Below are 18,749 nucleotides of genomic sequence, written 5' to 3'. Positions count from 1 at the left end.
TCGTTCTATGGAATCAACTTTAGATCTGATCACAGCTTTCTGTTGTCACCTTCTTGCTTTACAGAGAATTTTAGGTCTTTCTTTCTCTTTCTCTCTCTCTTTTTTTTCCCCCCTGCTAGCTCTATCTATAGTACTGTGTTAGCTAATTTTGTTGGTGTTAGTAATTTTGACTGTACTAACTTCCCCATGAACTGTTTCCCAAATTAATTATGTCATGTAATTTTTATGAAATTAAGAATCACAGATGAAATATTGAATCTGAATCTGGGTGTACTGCAAGAATTTATTTCTCGAAACCTCATTTACTACCTTGTTTGTTTATAATTACTCAACAACAGCTCTCTCTCTCTCTCTCTCTCTCTCTCTCTCTCTCTCTCTCTCTATATATATATATATATATATATATATTCTTGTGACCGGTGTATCCAAGCCAGTTTACATACACTTTAACTATTCCTCAGAGTCTTAAAGTTAACGGTTGGATAAACCTCTAGTGATCACCCATATTAACAACCAAGGTGAATCGAACTCTGAGCCTTTTTGGTAACACTCTAAGAGTCCCTATTCAGGCCACCCAAGAGTGGTTTATATATATATATATATTTTGCCATTATTAAGGTATTTTTATATACTTGAAACTACTTCCAGCGCACATCACTTTTTTGATCAAGTAATTATAATTAAAAGTTTTAAGCTAAAGTAGATACATGTTCATTAATAAAGATGATATGAATTTGTTAACAAATTCAGGTATCTTCTTGTATATATACATGCGAAAGTAGTGGAAGATTCTTTGTTATAGCAACTAGAGCATTCTGAAAAAGTATTGAAAGCTCATGCTGCACGCAAGCCATAATGTGATCTGCAATTTAAGAATGAATGAGTTGAGACGTTATAAAACCTTGAGAGACAAGAGACTAAGAGTAGCTATTGGTCCTTTACCCACTGCCACTAGGGGTGTTCAAAAGCGGTTAATTACTTTTCTGAACCGAACCGGTTTAGGAAAATTCTTAAATCGAAACTGAACCGGTTTGGGGGAAAACTGGTTTTCAGTTAACTGTTTAAAAAAAGCGGTTAACCGGTTTTGAACCGGTTTTCCCATTTTTTATTGGATAAATTTTTATTTTTTTTAAATTTCTAAATTAAATTGTAAACATAAACAATACATATCCAAATAAAAATTAAACATTCATACATATTAAAAATTAAAAAAATATATTTTTATGTTTATATATATATATATGTGTGTGTGTGTGTGTGTGTGTGTGTGTGTGTAAACCGGTTCAAAAAAAGGGTTTCGATTAACCGGTTTTGATTTTTTCCTGAATAAGTAACGGAACCAAGAATCTGGTTTTTTTAAATTTTTTGAACTGTAACCGAACCCTTTTTTCGGTTAACCGATTTTTTGGTTTGGTTCGGTTTTTGCATTTTTTTGAACACCCCTAACCGCCAGTAGTGGACCAACTATGTAGTATCTCTCTTAAGCAATTACATATCTTTACTTAGCCATTAATCAACTTATATTATTCTAATTAATTATATTTTTCGTACATGCTCTTAGAAAATTACCTAAGGACCAATAATTAAAAATTACATTATAGTGACACTAAAATAATTAATCATTAATTATCTCTAGGTGGCCAAGCGGTTCGATAGAGACTCTTAAATATATTACTTAAGAGTTATTGAGTTTGAGTCTCTCTTCAATTGCTAATAAAGTAATCACTAGAGCTCTTACCCGACCAGTGGTTCCAGGGTCCCGACGGATGAGGGATTAGTTGATGTATGCGTAAATTGGCCCAAACACCCTTGTTATTATAAAAAAAAATAATAATAATAATCATTCTAATAAAATGGATAACTTAATTTTGATAAATCTGCAATAAAAAAGGTTTAATAATTAGAAATTAATGAAGGTATGTCAACATTAAGGATAAGGGTTTAACTATGATTATTCATTTCTCTCATCATGTACATATTATTTCATGGGAAATATTGTTCTTATGATAAAAAACATTTATATGTTTTGTATTATTAAATTTCACCGAATAATAAATTCGGTTTCTAATAACAATATAAAGCCTGTAGATGCAAAAATCTACCGTTACGGAAAGAGGGACTGATCCTGTGAGGTTGAGACCACTAGCGATCTGATATACCTACACACGTAAGAAAACAAGTGTGAAGCAGACGGAAAACACTGGGGTGGTGTTTGCCATAGGCACTCCGACTCTCAAGTCAGCAAGGCCGAGTGAGGCTAGTTTAGTGAGGGTTAGGGAGAGGAAATGTTACCAGAAGTCTAGTCGGGGACTGTGACTACGGTTGTAATGCGAAGTTCTCAAGAGGGAACTTTAGGGTCTGAAGGTGTAATGTCTTTGTTCTTTGTGAGAGGGCTGCCCTATGTTTAAATAGTGACTGTATGGTCTTCGAATCCTAGTGGGACTGGGAGTCCTTGTAGCGGTGGTCCTCCTAAAGGGTGGAGCCTTTGGCTCCCTGATCTCAACAGGAAAGGGAGTTCAAGCGTGCCTAGGATACGAACCTTGGAGGAATTGGGATAGTAATTGACTTCCTTAGTAGAGTTCAAGTAGTACTGTAGTTCGTAGGCGACCGTGGGCTCCGAGTTGATCGTAAGCCCAGAGAGCATTCCAGGATCAGGAGACCTGGGTCCAGATGGTGAGGAACAAGGAAGGCATACCGAATGAGCCTCATCTACAGAACTCTAATTTGGGCCCTATCGGAATTGAGCCTGAGCTTTCATCTTTGCTGGAGATATCTCCGTCTTTGGGCCTATTTGGACCGAGGATAATTTTTTGCCCTAACAGTTTGCCCCCTACCCTATGAGTTAATGAATGCTTAGCTTAGAGAGTAGATATTGCTTGGAGATGTATTTGGTCGGCCTTCGTGGTCGACCGATTGAACATATAAATGTGTCTCTATTGTCAATGAGACCTTCAGTGCACCAGACCGGGCAGATGGAGGTGAAACGTGGTCATGAGCGGACTCGATGCCCTTGACCGAGTGGGAATGTGAAGCTGACCCACGGGGGTGTCATCAGTCGGTGCATGTAGCTGAGTGAGTGGGTGTATGAGCGAGCTATCTCGTGAAGGCATCTTCGATCGGCGTGTGGGACCGAGTGGTGGGTAAGCGAGCTATCTTATGAAGGTGACTCGCTCGACATGTCAGACCGAGTGGTGGGTGAGCGAGCTATTTTATGAAGGTGCCTCGCTCGACGTGTCAAACCGAGTGGTGGGTGAGCAAGTTATCTCCTAAAGTTATATTCGCTCGGTGTGTCGGACCGAGTGGTAGATGAGCGAGCTAACTCATGAAGGTGTCTTCACTTAGTGCTTCCAGCCGAGTGGATTGCATTAGGCCCAACTTGGTTGTGGCGCCTCAGGTGGATTGGTCAAATTTGAGCGAAAGGATGTATGGGTGCTTATGTTCCAATCGCAACCAGCTCGTCTGTCTGTGATGACCGAGTAGCTTGGTACTCTTCATCTCTGCCGGTGTTAGTCTCGGGGCTAAAAGAAGGATTAACAGTTCCAATTTGGTCGCTCGGTTGGGGGGGACTTCCTAAATGGGTGAAGTATCAAAATGCATTGGCTTTGCTGTGAATAATTGGTATGCTTGAACATGCCAACTCGGTCAAGTAGGTCATGTGATTCAGTGTGGTACTTGCGCGGGATCGCGATTTCCTAGCATGCGAGGATTCATTCCACGTGTGTGGTGGATATTCTTCCTTTGTTTGGGCGGGAATTTGAAAAGGCGATTCGCCTAGGGCAAAGCATGTTTTGCCATGTGGACCGTCGATGTGATCGTTATTAAATGCAGTGTCTGAACGTTTTTGGGTGCGATTCGTTTTTCCAAAGTAGAAAACTGGAGCATTCTTCTTCTTTCACAGGGGAGTATTTTCGCAAGGGAATATTTTCACGAATTTGGGATTTTTCTGGCATCTTTTCACGGTAATCGCTTCTTCTGGGTTCTCTCTTTCTGATTTATTGCCTTTGTTTTGTTTCTAGGGTAGTCTTGTGTTGTTTTTAAGGTGATTTCGGGTATGTAGAGGAGGGAATCTAAAGAGAAGGTTTTTGGGTTTTTCTCGTTTGCGAAGAAACTAGTTTTGTGTTTGCATTTGGGTAAGCTATTATAAGGATTTGAAAAAGTTTTTGGGAGAAGGTTCGAATTTTGGGTTGAACGGAGAAGGTAAAGGATTTTTGTCGGTGATCAAGGATTCTAGATTTACAGTGGCTTTTCTGAGTTTTTTTTCTAGGTTTTTAGAAGACGGAGTCAATTTATATTGTTTTTTGTTTGGCTCATCTCGGTCTACTTAATCGAGTTGAGTGTGGCGTTTAGCTAGGATTTTGAAGTTTGACAGTCTTTTTAGGTCGACCAGTCTTTCAGATTGAGTGGTTGGTGGTTATCGTCTGGGTCGAGTCAAAGGTCGAATAGGAGTTGGGAGAGTTTGGTGTTTGATTAGTCGGTCGGTAGCTTAGGGCGAGTAGGGCACTGGAACAGGTAGATTTTTTAGGAGTGAGTCGATCGGTGGTGTGGGGCGAGTGAGGCATTGGAGCAGGGTTAGAGTTTTGAAGAGTGCATCGATCAGTGGTGCGGGGCGAGTGGGGGTGCGTTGATCAGTGGTGCGGGGCGAGTGGGGCATTGGAGCAGGGTTAAAGTTTTGGAGATAGTAGGTTCTGAATTCAGGGGAGATCGGTCACCTATGGCGAGTGAGTAGACTACTCAATGTCTGGGTCAGGATCCAGTGGTTCGAGTGGGACCGAGGTAGAAGTCGGGGATGGGTATGAGAATGCCCTAACCATGGTGATGATGCCTGAAGGTGTGGGTGTTTCGGTTGGTATACTGATTGGGGTGAATGTGGCTGCCCTTGGACCAAGTGGCGTTACCGTGAGTGATGATGAGTCGAATAGGCAGAGGGGAGTGGGGAAGACTCCGATAGAGTTGGTGATTCTGGGAGTTCACCCTCCACCAATAGTAGCCCCAAGGACGAACTGAGTCAGCCCGACGGTGGGATCTTGAGCCAGGATTACCCGCCCTTATGGAAGGATAATGATGTGTGGCAGATCCAGACGATGTATCACATTCTGGATTCAGTCAAGATCAGAGTGTCGTGGTCGTACTAACTAGGAAGCGAAGGGTTGGGTGAGCGCCTACGAGAAATGGTTCCATGATGGGTTGAGGCTTCCCATCCCCTGCCTCATATGAGAGGTCCTAAATCATTTTATGATTGCTCTATCCTAACTTATGTCAAATGGATGGAGGTTACTGATAGCTCTAGAGGACCTTTGTGTGCAGCTTCAGGTGATGTTTGGGTTGCACGAGTTACTGTATTCGTATTTTCTAAAGGAGAATGACAAGGACAAAGGTTGATATCTGATGAACCTTAGGCATGACCGGGCTTACCTCGTGACTGACCTCCGGTCGAGTGACAAGAATTAGAAGGATCGGTACTTTTTTATGAGGGGTGATGCGGTCTTCAGGGAGAAAGGCAAGGGCGAGATTCCTTGCACTTGGCGAGTTATTGGTGAGAAACTTTGTCTTTACCTTAGATTTTGATTACTAAAATCTTATTGTGTTTCTTCTTTGCAGAGCTTGAATTCAATCGAGCCGGGCAAAGTGGGGAGGTCTGGACATGCAGACCCAGAAGGTTCTAGCCATTCCAAAAGCATAGAGGGATTGGCAGGTGGTGTTGGAGGAAGCCAACCTCAGGACAAGTCATCTTTGGGCCGGAGTAGGAGCGATCCAGCGAGTATCCCCTTCCCTTCATTGAAGCAAACTTGGAGTGTGTTGCTAACTCGCTATTGCAATCATGCCTTGTATGGTAAGTCAAGGCTGAACCCACTAACTGTTGGAGAGTTTGCAATTGCAGAAAAGCTAATGAAGAAACTGATCATCCCAAGTGCGAGCGAGTCTATTACAAGGCGTCGCGAGAAATGGAAGAAGGAGTCATCGGCCAGAGAGGATAGGAGAGCGGAGGATGTGGTGGCGACTCCACCAAGTCGTCAGCTTGCGGCCGGAGCTGGGTCATCCAAGATCATAGTCTTGGATGAGGAGACTGAAATGATCATCTTTAGCATCTCGGCTTCTGTGTCGACCTACTCGAATGCGGCTTCCATGAGCCAGTTGGCTGACTCATTTATGTTCCCAGCGAATGAGACTTGTTTGAACCAAATGGGTGCGATCGTGGTTGCTGACTGGGGGGTTTCCCGTGCTTTCCAGGTATGAGCCGGAGTTTTACTTTATTGTGTTTATTGTGGTCATTTACTGATCAAGTTGTTTTGTTAAACAGGTATTCACCAGCAGCCTGCACATGAGAAAATCCATCGTGTCGCAAGAGAAGAGGATACAGGATGTATCAAAATCCAATGCCAATCTACAACAAAGAGAAGCGACGGTTCAGAAAGCTGTGGGAGAGCCAGCAGCGTCTGAGGGAGGCCAAGAACGAGTTGGAGCACTTAAGGAGAGAGCTGGCCGAGAAGAATGCAGAGGTCGAGTCCCTGAGGGAGCAATGCCTAAACATTGCTGATGACGCCATCATTTGGGCTAGGGGAGAGCTCATGCTCGAGTACAAGGCCGGGAACACCTCCTATTGGAACCCAGATGAAGACATCCAGCTTATGCGGGAGATGGAGGAGGAAGAGGCTACTGCTCGCTTGGAGGAGCGGGTTAATGACCAGCTTTTCGACCTAGCTAGCCAGCCGGGACAACCAATCACATAGGAGGTAGGCGGCCATACTGTGGGGACGAGCGCTAAGGTTGATGAATAGGTGACCGAGTCAGAAATGGGTGAGACGACTTGCACTGATGATGTGAGCCATGATGCCTCTTAGATTTATTGTTACTCATGTATTTTTAGGGCCTGTGTTGCTCTTCCCTGGCATGTGTGCTTTACTTTTGTAGTTGGTGGTTGCTTGAGGCTTCTTTTATATTGTACTTGTGATTTTGTTTTGCTGCTTTCCTTATGGATGAATGGGTTGATTGCTTGTTTGTTTGTAAATGTACTAGGGGTTGAACCGACTGTTTTTTTATATTGTACTTGTGATTCTGTTTTGCTGCTTTCCTTGTGGATGAATAAGTTGGTTGCTTGTTTGTTTGTAGATGCACTAGGGGTTGAATCGACTACTTATGCTCCCCATCGGATTTTGACGAGGCAAAGTGGCTGAGTTGTATGGACTGTCTAGTGGGTTAGGTCGATGACTCGTCGGTTGGAAGTACAAGTCTTCTATTCGGTCAGGGCTGATCGAAGATGTAAATCTATAAATCGGTTTAGGCCGATCGAAGATGTGAATTGACAAATCGGTCTGAGTCGATCAAAGGCATAAATTTATGAATCAGTCTACGTCGATCGAATGTGTAAACTTATGAATCGGTATGGACCGATCAAAGGTGTAATCTTATGAATTGGTCTGGGCCGATCAAAGACGTAAACTTATGAATCGGTCTGGGCCGATGGAAGGTGTAAACTTATGAATCAGTTTGGGCTAATCGAAGGCGTAAATTTATGAATCGGTCTTGGCCAATCGAAGGCATAAACTTATGAATTGGTCTGGGCCGATCGAAGGTGTGATTTTATGAATCGGTCTGAGTCAATCGAAGGCGTAAACTTATGAATCGGTCTGGGCCGATCAAAGGTGTAAACTTATGAATCGGTCTAAGCCGATCGAAGGTATAAACTTATGAATCGGTCTAAGCCGATTGAAGGCATAAACTTATGAATCGGTTTGGGCCAATCGAAGGTGTAAACTTATGAATCGGTCTGAGCCGATCGAATGTGTAAACAGTTTTATTGTTGAATAATACTTTATTGTACTTGGGCCATGAGGCCCACTGACGGTGAAGGAGGTGGATAGGCTCACTCATCCTTTAAAAAACAGAAGTGTTGATGGAGGAGTTAAACTCACAGTACTAACGTTTAAGGTGGACTGCATTCCAACTATTGTTGATGTCTTTACCTTTAGGAGTTTGGAGTCAGTAGGCGCCCTTCCCTACTTCCTTGGCAATCTTGTAAGGACACTCCCAGGTAGTGCCGAGCTTGCCAAAGTTGATCTCCCTAGTGTTTTGAAAATCTTACGGAAGACCCAATCGCCTATTTTGAAAGATCTGATTCGGACGTTGCGGTCGTAGTGTCGGGCGGCTTGCTGCTAATAGACTACATTGCGAATATTCGCCTGTACACATAGTTCATCAACGGTGTCTAGGTAATGGCTGTTGGTTTCTTCGTTCACCCATTGGAGTCTGGTGGAAAGGATTGATACTTCAGCTGGAATGACTGATTCAGATCCATATGTGAGAGAGAAAGGGGTTTCGCCCGTGGATGAGCGGGTTGTAGTCCAATAGGACCAAAGGACTTCAGGTGGTTCATCTGCCCATGCGCCCTTGGCTTTCTATAGGTGCTTCTTTAAGGTCTGTATGATAGTTTTATTTGACAATTTGGCATGGCCGTTGGATTGGAGGTTGCGGGGGGTAGAGAAGCTAAGTTTGATCCCCTACATGTCGCAGAAATATCTAAAGCTTAAACTGATAAATTGGGATCTATTGTCAGTGACGATTTCCTTTGGTATCCCAAACCTGCATATGATGTGTTTCCAAATGAAAGCTTTTACCTCTCAGTCTCTAACTTGTGCGAGTACTTCGGCTTCAATCCACTTAGTAAAGTAGTTGGTGACTACCAACATGAAAACTCACTGCCTAGGCGCGGTCGGGAGCTTTCTGACTATATCTATTCCCCACTTAATGAACGGCCAAAGTGTAAGAGTGGAGTGGAGTCACTCGGGTGGGAGGTGTGAGACATGGGCAAACCTCTGACAACTGTCACATTTTTTCATGTAAGCTACTGAGTTAGTACAGATGGTTGGCCAATAATAGCTAGCGGTGATCACCCGGTGTGCGAGGTTACGTCCTCCTGCATGGTTTCCACATTCGCCTTCATGGAGTTCAACGAGAACCTGTTTGGCCTCTTCTTTGCTTATGCCCTTAAGGTAGGGACCAAAGTATGACTTCTTAAGGAGCTAGCCCTCATATATGGTGAACCTGACTGCTTTCGCCTTGAGGCGACGTGCCTCATTCTTGTCGGTTGGGAGCTCATTGTGTTTCAAGTATTTTATTATTGGGGTCATCTAGGAGTCGGCCAGTTTAATGTCCATTACTTCTTCGGGCGACTTGTTCGCTGGTTTTCCTTCCAGTCGGCCAGCCATCAGAGAAATAGTAGAGGGATGAATGACTGGGAAGAACATTGAAGGGTTGAGCCAAGGTTAGCAAGGGCGTCAGCGTGGGTGTTCTCCGTTCTTGGGACTTGGGCGATGGAGAATTCTTCGAAAGCGGCATACAATTCTTTGACCAGGTTCAGGTAGGCTGTCATCTTTGAGTCACAGGCTTGATAAATGCCTTATAGCTGGTTGACCACGAGTTGGGAGTCAGACTTTACCTCCAGCTTCCTTACTCTGATTTCTTTGGCTAGGAAGAGTCCAGCGATGAGTGCCTCGTATTCAACTTTGTTGTTGGTGTACTTGAATCTAATCGTATGGCCCACTGGATGACGTATCCTTCCAGAGTAGTAAGTACGACACTGAGCCCACTTCCATTTACATTGCTTGAGCCATCCACTAAGAGAGTCCACATTGAAGGTGATCTGCTATTCATGCACAGTAGTTCTCTTTCTGCTTGGACGGTGGTGTTCGGGGTGAAATCAGCAATAAAGTCTATCAGTGCCTGGGATTTAATGGCGGTGCGTGGTTAGAAAGATATGTCGAACTCACTAAGCTGTACTATACATTGTGTAACTCGGCCTGATAACTCTAGCTTATGTAGTATCTTCTTGAATGGGAAGGAAGTGAGTACAACTATGGAATGACATTGAAAGTATGGCCTGAGCTTCCTGGATGCATGGACAAAGACGAGTGCTAGTTTCTCCAGCTAACTATATCGTGTCTCTGCTTCAATGAGTGATTTACTTACATAGTAAACCGGTAGTTGCTTCGTATTATCCTCCCGAACTAACACCACTGAGATTGTTGTCTTTGAAACTGCTAGATAGGTCTAAAGCTTTTCCCTATCCTTGCGCTTGGAAAGGAGTGGAAAGGAGGTTAAGTATCTCTTCAGCTGTTGCAATGCTCCCTCGCAGGAAGGGGTCCATTCAAACTTATTATATTTTTTGAGTGTGTGGAAGAAATGGTGGCACTTGTCGATAGATCTGGAGATGAAGCGGTTCAAGGTAGCTACTCGTCCTGCTAGGTGCTGGACGTCTTTGATGCAAGTTGGTGATGGTATGTTGAGGATCACTTGGATTTGGTTGAGGTTGACTTCTATCCCACGCTGAGTTACCATGTATCCTAAGAATTTCCCTGATAAGACCCCGAACGAGCCTTTGACCAGATTCAGCTTCATGTTATACTTCTTTAGGATGGTAAATGTCTGGCTGAGGTGGTCGAGGTGCTGCTTGGCCATGAGGGACTTGACGAGCATGTCGTCGATGTACACTTCCATGGTGTCCCCAAGGTGTTCAGTGAACATTTTGTTGACTAGCTGCTGATAGGTAGCCCCGGCGTTCTTGAGACCAAACGGCATCACCTTATATCAGTAGGTCCCTCTCTCTGTAATGAAAGCTATTTTCTCCTAGTCATCCAGGTGCATCAACATCTGGTTGTACCTTGAGAAGGCATCCATGAAGCTTAAGAGTTTGTGGTCTGCTGTCGCATCGACCATCATGTTGATATGCAAGAGCAGGAAAGAGTCGTTAGGGCATACTTTGTTTAAATCCATGAAGTCTATGTAGACCCTCCACTTTATGTTCTTCTTCTTCACGACACCATGTTTACCAGCCAGTAGAGATAGTGGACTTCTCTAATCAAGCCATTATTCAGTAATTTGTCAACCTCCTCATTAATAATTTGGTTACGTTCTTGTGCGAATTTCCTACGCCTCTGCTTCACTAGGGGGTGATCCGGATCTACTTTAAGGTGGTAGATGATTGCCTCTAGGCTGACTCCTGTCATATCTGCGTGGGACCAGGCGAAGCAGTCCTGGTTTTGTTTGAGGAATTCTACAAGGCTTTTTCTTATTTCGTGCCCGAGGCATGAGCCTATCTGGGTCTTCCTTTTGAGGTCGTATGGATGTATCTGCACTTCATCCAACTCTTTCATAGATGGTTGATCTAGCTCTGTCGGAGGAGTTGGATGAGATTGTAGTTACTATGAAGCATGACCTTTGTTTTTTAGGACGTTTTGTAGCAATCCCTGGAAGCCTTAGGATCGCCCTTGATCTCTTACTCCCCATCTCGTTAGAAACCTTATGATTTGGTGGAAGGTGGATGGAACAGCTCGCATGTCGTGGATCCAAGGTGGGCCCAAGATGACGTTGTATGGTAAAGGACAATCGAGCACTAGAAAGATGGTTTGCTTGTTGACTCTGCTGGTGTAGACAGGCAGAGCAATTTCTCTTATGGTGTACTTCTGCTAGAACTGAACCCTACCAGTATGGTTGGTCGTCTGCTGATGTTTATTTTATCCAGTCCCATGGCCTTCACTACTTTAAGAAAGAGGATGTTTGTCGAGGATCTCCTGTCTATGAATACTCTCTTGACCAGGATGTTTGCGATCTGGAGGGAGATGACTAGAACGTCGTGATGAGAGGCAACTAGGGTGACTGGCTCGTCATCTTCGAACTAGATTACCTAGTTGGTGTGCAGCCGAGAGGGCGGATGGATGTATTAGACTTCAAAGTGATGGTTGGCTCGGGCATAGCGTTTGGCCGACGAGTAGCTTACCCCACTGATGTCCGACCCACCAAAGATAATGGAGCAGAAATCTTTTGGTGTAGTTTCTCACCGAGGGGGGGGATGCTTTCTTCGAGCTTTTTTAGTTGATTGTATTCTTCCCTTTATCTGTCAACAGATCTCGGAGAAGATGTCCCCTCTTCAGTAGTGCGGCGACTTCCAATCACAGGGCGATGCAGTCGACGGTGTTATGACCATGGTCGTCGTGGAATTCGTACCACTTGGTCGTGTCCCTCCTTACTTCGGGATTGAGCTTGTTTGGCTACTTAATGGTATGTCCCATTCCTTTCATGATTGCCACGACCTGAGCTGGTTCGACATTAAGGTTGTACTCTGAAGCTTTGTATTGGCTCGACTCGGATAGTCTGTTGTCAGTTCTAATTGGCGGGCGGGTGGTTATATGGTCTTTTAACCTTGTTTAAATTGCGTGGAGGGGGTTGGTAACGAGGCTCAATCGATTTGGACATTGGCCTTCTATCGTTTCGCCTTTGGTGATGGTCGTTGTATTTGGCATGCCTCATCCAGTTCATTTCATCTTCCTCCCACCTTATTTGAATTACAGCTCTGGCTAAGGCGTCTTCCATCGTGGTGCAGCCGAGCTTCATTAGGTCTTTGTATAGTTCTCCATCCGGGAGGAGACCCTTTCTGAAGACATCTACTGTCGTCTCTGGGTTATGGGAGGGGATGAAGATTTTTTCTTTGTTGAACCTGTTGACGTATTCTCTCAGCGGCTCCCCCTTTTCTGATAGACTCTGTACAGATTGGCTAATAGTTTCTCGAGTTTCTTACTTCTAGCGAATTGTTCAACGAAGGTATCGATGAGATGGGCGAATGAGTTGATTGAACAGTTTGGTAGGTTAGTGTACCACTGAAGAGCTGGGCTGGAGAAGCTTGAACCGAGCTCTTACACATGCAAGCTTCCCTCAATGTTCGAGGTATTAATACGGCAAACATCCACCGCTTGTAGGAGGCTATATGATCATCTAGGTCGATTGTGCCATCGTAGGGCTTCATGTTGGGGATGGTGAACTTGTGTGGTATTCGGCTAGTGCGATTGCGTTACAAAGTGTGAATCAGCATAACAGTGAGGTTGGCTCTTTTTTGTTAGGATTGGCATTCTGGGTATGCATCTCATCACTGCCTCTATATCGGCTAGTCTCTTGGCTAATATCTGCTCCATGTGGGATGCGGATACCACTAAGTCGTCCTGGTTAACTTGGTTGGCCACGCGATTCGCACCTGGTGCGTTTTGGTGGGTTAATCCGAGTGGTGTAACCTGACGAATCACTCTGTTGTGCGCTGCTTAGTAGTTTTGATCCCCATTCATTCCCTCCGATTAGGTGACTCCCCTCGTGATCGATCAGATGTTTCACCCCACATGGATTGTAAGAGGGGTTATTTGGGATTCGCTCGGTCCGTTAAGATGAATGGACTCGAGCGGAATGGTTTGAATGAGTGGGGGACCGCTCAACCTGCAAGGATGAGTCGAGCCGAGCCAGGTGGAGTTTGGGTAGGGATGACTGACTGAAGGTGAGATGGGACGACGAGGATGGATGGTTCTTTTTGTAGTGGGCTTTCTGTCACTTAGACGCCTTGATCTCGCGCTTGAAGCGGATTGATCGAGAGTGGTTCTATCGACAGCCCCCATTCACTGTTAGTCAGGGCTGAATCATCAACTAATGATTAACACAGTTGGCACGACCTTGTATCCGAGATCGTGGGTCTATGTTCTGGAGTTTGGACTTTGGAGACGCTACATAGGCAGAACCGAGGCACGAAACTGATTGGGTTGTACCTGACAAAGCAGAAGCTCAAATTCATAAAACTGGCTTACCTTCTCTTTTAGAGATTGGTTCTCGGCCCTGATGGAGGCGTTTCAGTCCGGATGGCGGTGTTCTCAGCTTCCAGTACGGCCACCTTGTTTGAGTGTCGTTGCATGAGGGCGGTTAGAGCCTCCAATTTGGCCTCGAGGCTAGGATTAGTGTTATCAGAATTGTCAGCCATAAAGAGTTTCTTTACATAGCAGGGTTTGTGAGACGAATGATTGCCAGAGTCCCCACGGTAGGCGCCAAACTGTAGATGCAAAAATCTACCATTAAGGAAAGAGGGATTGATACTGTGAGGTTAAGGCCACTAGCGATCTGCTGCACCTGCACACGTAAGAAAACAAGCATGAAGCAGACGGAAAACATCGGGGTGGTGTTTTCCATAGGCACTCCGACGTTCAAGTCAGTAAGGCCGAGTGAAGCTAATTTAGTGAGGGTTAGGGAGAGGAAAGGTTACAGGAAGTCTAGTCGAGGACTGTGACTACGGTTGTAATGCGAAGTTCTCAAGTGGGAACTCTAGGGTCTAAAGGTGTAATGTCTCTGTTCTTTGTGAGAGGGCTGGCCTTTATTTAAATAGTAATTGTATGGTCTTTGAATCTTGGTAGGACTGTGAGTCCTTATAGTGGTGGTCCTCCTAAAGGGTGGAGCCTTTGGCTCCCTTATCTCAACAGGGAAGGGAGTTCGAGCGTGCCTAGGATACAGACCTTGGAGGAATTGGGATAGTAATTGACTTTCTTAGTAGAGTTCAAATAGTACTATAGTTCGTAGGCAACCGTGGGCTCTAAGTTGATCGTAAGCCCAGAAGGCGTTCTAGGATCAGGAGACCTGGGTCCAGATGGTGAGGAACAAGGAAGGCATATCGAATTAGCCTCATTTAAAGAACTTTGATTTGGGCCCCATCGGATTTGGGCCTGAGCTTTCATCTTTGTTGGAGGTATCTCCGTCTTTGGGCCGAGGACAATTTTTGGCCCTAACTGAGCCTCAATTGACAGTTTAAGGAATGTTGTTTGAATATATATAAGGGAGAACGACATTTTCCCACCCAAGGTTTGGTGAAACGACCCTTTCCCACCCATCAAGTTTCAAAATGACACTTTCTCACCTTTCATCAGATTCTGTTGGAGTTTTTTGTTAATATTTTACTGAAAAGACAAAAATACTCTTAATAGTTTATTATAAATTAAAATTTAATAAAGTCAAAGTTTTTACTCAATTATTTATTAGTTCAAGTGTAAAGATATTTTTTTTCCTTTGTTTATTTAATTAATTAGGAATATTGATTTTCTATGTTAATTAGTAAAAATGAAAAATATTATATTATGAAAAACATTATAAATTTAATAAATTATTAAATAATAATGATGGGATATTGATGACATTATAAATAAATAAATATTAAGGTAATTTAACTTTAAACAATTCTATAGCTTACTCCTAACTTTTTAAGTGGGGCTAACTAATTTTTTTTTTTTTTTAACTTTATATTTGACTTTTTGGCTAATTAAAAAATAATAAAAAATTTATAAAATCAAGCATTTAAGGGTATTTTCATCTTTTCAGTAAAATATTAACTGAAAACATAACAAAACCTAATGAGGGGTGGAAAAGTGTCATTTTGAAACTTGAAGGGTAGGAAAGTGTCGTTTCGCCAAACCTTGGGTGGGAAAATATTGCTCTCGCTATATATAATCTATTTCTTAAAAGAGTAAAGGACTTTTACCCACCCAAGGTTTGGCTTAAAAACAAGTTTTCACCCGAAAGTTTCAAAATGACAGGTTTCCACCCATCCATCCAATTTTTCCGTTATTTTTAACTGCTGAAGGATACAATAGTAGATTCAGTTTATTTTAATCTTTATCACCTTTTAAAATATTAAAATATTTCAAAAATTATAGAAATAAATAAAAATTTTAAAAGTAAAAAAAAAAAAAAAAAGCAGTTGGTCGGGAGGTTGTTGGCCAACTGCTGCTGGCGGTTCTCATAACCGTCTACGCCATCGCCGGCACTTTTGGGTAGATCTCAGGTCGATCTATCCAACAGTGTAAAGAGGGGAGCCATTGTTGACGACATTTGGCCACAAAAGTGGTAAACGTTTCCCGCTTTTTCAGTCAAACATCGTTGTCGACGGCTTCAACATAGTCAAAAATCAACCACATCACCGGCCTTTCCCTTAGTCCAAATCATGGCCTTGCCCCTCCCGAATCCACCTCAACGCCGGTGGTTGTCGAGATATTGCAGAAACAACGGAAGGAAGTTAAGATTAGCAGCGAAGAAGGAGAGAGAAGTGGATGTGAAGATAAAACTGAAAGGTGGTGGTGCAATTACTAGTTTTGACGAAAAAAACTTGAAAGAAAGGAGAGGTATTTGGGGGGAATTTGGGAAGAATGAGAGGCAGGAGAGATGCAATGGAGAATGAGTGATATCTATGAAGGAGGGGAGGCAACTGGAGATGAAGAAGAAAAGCATTGAAATTGAATAGAAAGAAACAAAGGAGACAAGAGATGCAGAAAAATCCACGTCTATAAATAGTGTGAGAAGAAGGAGAAAGAAGGAAACAAAAAAAAAAAAAGAGAGAAGAAAAGAAAAAATTAGGTTTTTGTTTTTCAACTTTATATTGGGGTTAAATGACATAACTATCCTTTAATTGTTTTCTAAAATTACCATTATGTCCTTATACCGTTAAAAATAGCGGAAAAATTGGATGGATGGATGGGAAAATGTCGGCTCCGTTTGGTTCACAATTTTGTGTTTTTGGGAAAAGTTTTTTGAAAAAAGTTAAAAAAAAGTTGAATTGGGCGGGTAATACGATGTAGGATTTACAAATTTAAAATACCCCCTATATTTGTTTTTTTACAAAACACCCCTTATAATAAAATATTAAAAGTTAACAAAAACACCTCCAATCCACCCTCAAATACGGACAGCTGGCCACCACCGCCGGAGGGTGGACGGAGTCGCCGTAAAAAAAACATTAAAAATATTTAGGGGTATTTAATTGAATTAACAAATTTAGGGGGTTTAAAAAATATTGAATAAAGTTGAATAATATTGTAAGTTTTTGGGTATTTTACTGTTTAACTTTTTTGGGAATACTAAAAGTAGTATTCCCAAAATCCAACCAAACGAAGCCATCATTTTAAAAATTTTCGGGTGAGAACTGTCCTTAGGCCAAACCTTGGGCAGGAACATGTCTTTACTCTTCTTAAAATCCAGTCATACGTGGTACGGCCTTTAGGAAAAAAAAATGAAAATCCTACTTAAATAAAAGAGGAGAGCTGACAATTAATTACATCCCTTTGGGGTTGTTTTTCATAATCGAAAAGAGGATTCCCGAACCATGCATCTATGAAGAATATAATTAAATATAGGAGTGTTGTTTCGTACAATATAAAGATTTCAAAAGTCAAATAAATTCATTTGACCGCAATTGCTTAGTTATTTAAAATGAACCATGGACTTGTAGGTTGTCGGCGACACAATCGATGCTATTGGGTAGATCGTTGGACAATCTATCCAACGGCACAAGCAGGGAAACCACTAGTGATGGCTATTCCTCGAAAAACATTGGAGACTATTTTGTGAAATACTCTTCAACGTCCTTTTTCGACAAAACAGCTTCATCGAGGGACTCCTCATTTACATTGTTGGGTAGATCGACGACTGATCTATCCAAGGACATCAACAGTGTGGCAAGACTTGTAGTCGACGACTGACCCAAGATCGTACCGATGGCGGTTGTCAAAAAATGGCTTCACCAAGGGACTCCTGGTTTACAGCGTTGGATAGATCGTTGGTCGATCTATCCAACGACACCAATGGAGTGGTCGTACTCTCATCCCACGATTGAACATAGATCTTGCTGACGATGGTTGTCGGAAAACGACTTCACTAAAGGACTCCTCATTTACACAATTGGATAGATCCAACAGCACCAACAATGTGGTTGGACTCGTCACCATAGGCTAAACCCAAATCTTGTTGACGGCGGTTGGCCGACATACACGCCAACTAGTTTTTATTCTTCACGGATTTTTTTAAAAATTAAAATAAAAAAAAATGAAATTGAATATAGGGATTTAAATGACTAATTCCCAAGTTGGTGAAGGTAATCTTTATGTGTTTGTAATTTAGGAGTGTAAATAATATTAACCCTATAATATATATTGGGCAATCAAACAATAATGCCCTTCTGCCATTAAAACTAACTTTTGAATTTTAACGATGGGTAAAAAATTGTTTCTTTAAAACATTCCCGGTGTCAGATTACTTATGACTTAGTTTGGGTGGGAAATTGTCATTATTCCCTATGATATATTCCAAAAACATGCCAAATTTCTATTAACCAATTAGATAACATTATCATGTTACTGATATAAATGCAAAATTTAAGATGGGACAAGTAATATGCTACTACTTACTATTATATTTCTTTTAACCTTGTTGGTCTAAATTGTTGGAGTGATTTTTTTTTTATTTAAGTTTATAAGGACATTATCGTGGTGATGTTGGGAGCTTTCTTTTATGTCCTAATTCCTTTACACATGCATCTCAATTGACAAATTAAGACATGGTTTAATTTTTAACCTATACTATTCTACCTTTAATTCAATTTTAAAAAACAGATATTTTAATTGATGCCATGAAATTGATCTCAATTTTCAATTAAATTGTAACTATTTTGAAATGCTATCCATTTAATGATGCTTTGTGTATGTATTATTTTTAAAAGAGTAAACTACTTTTTCTCACCCAAGCTTTGCCTTAATGAACCTTACCACCCAAAAAATTTCAAAATACCACTTTTCCACCAAAAGTTTATATTTCGTTAATACCCCAAATACATTTTGCTTTCTCAGCCAATGTTCAGCGAGTTTCCAAGAGACAGGGTAAGAGAGGTTTTTTATTGTGGAAGCCGGTGGATCGAATGGTGGTGACCGATTGAATATTCGCCACGAAAATCAGTCGAAAATCAATTAAGAATAAGAAACTCTAATTTTACAGTGGCTGACAATAGATGAGAAATTAGGTGCAACAGGCTGAGAGGGGTTTTGTAGAGAAGAGACCAAAGGTTCAAATGGTGGTGACAGAGAGAATTTTCGTCCCCGCAATTGACTTTTAGTAGTATATTAACTTTGGGTGAGGAA

Source organism: Pistacia vera, unplaced genomic scaffold (genome assembly GCF_008641045.1).
Source record: "Pistacia vera cultivar Batoury unplaced genomic scaffold, PisVer_v2 Contig890, whole genome shotgun sequence".
NCBI lineage: Eukaryota > Viridiplantae > Streptophyta > Magnoliopsida > Sapindales > Anacardiaceae > Pistacia > Pistacia vera.
This window is presented reverse-complemented; position numbering follows the sequence as displayed.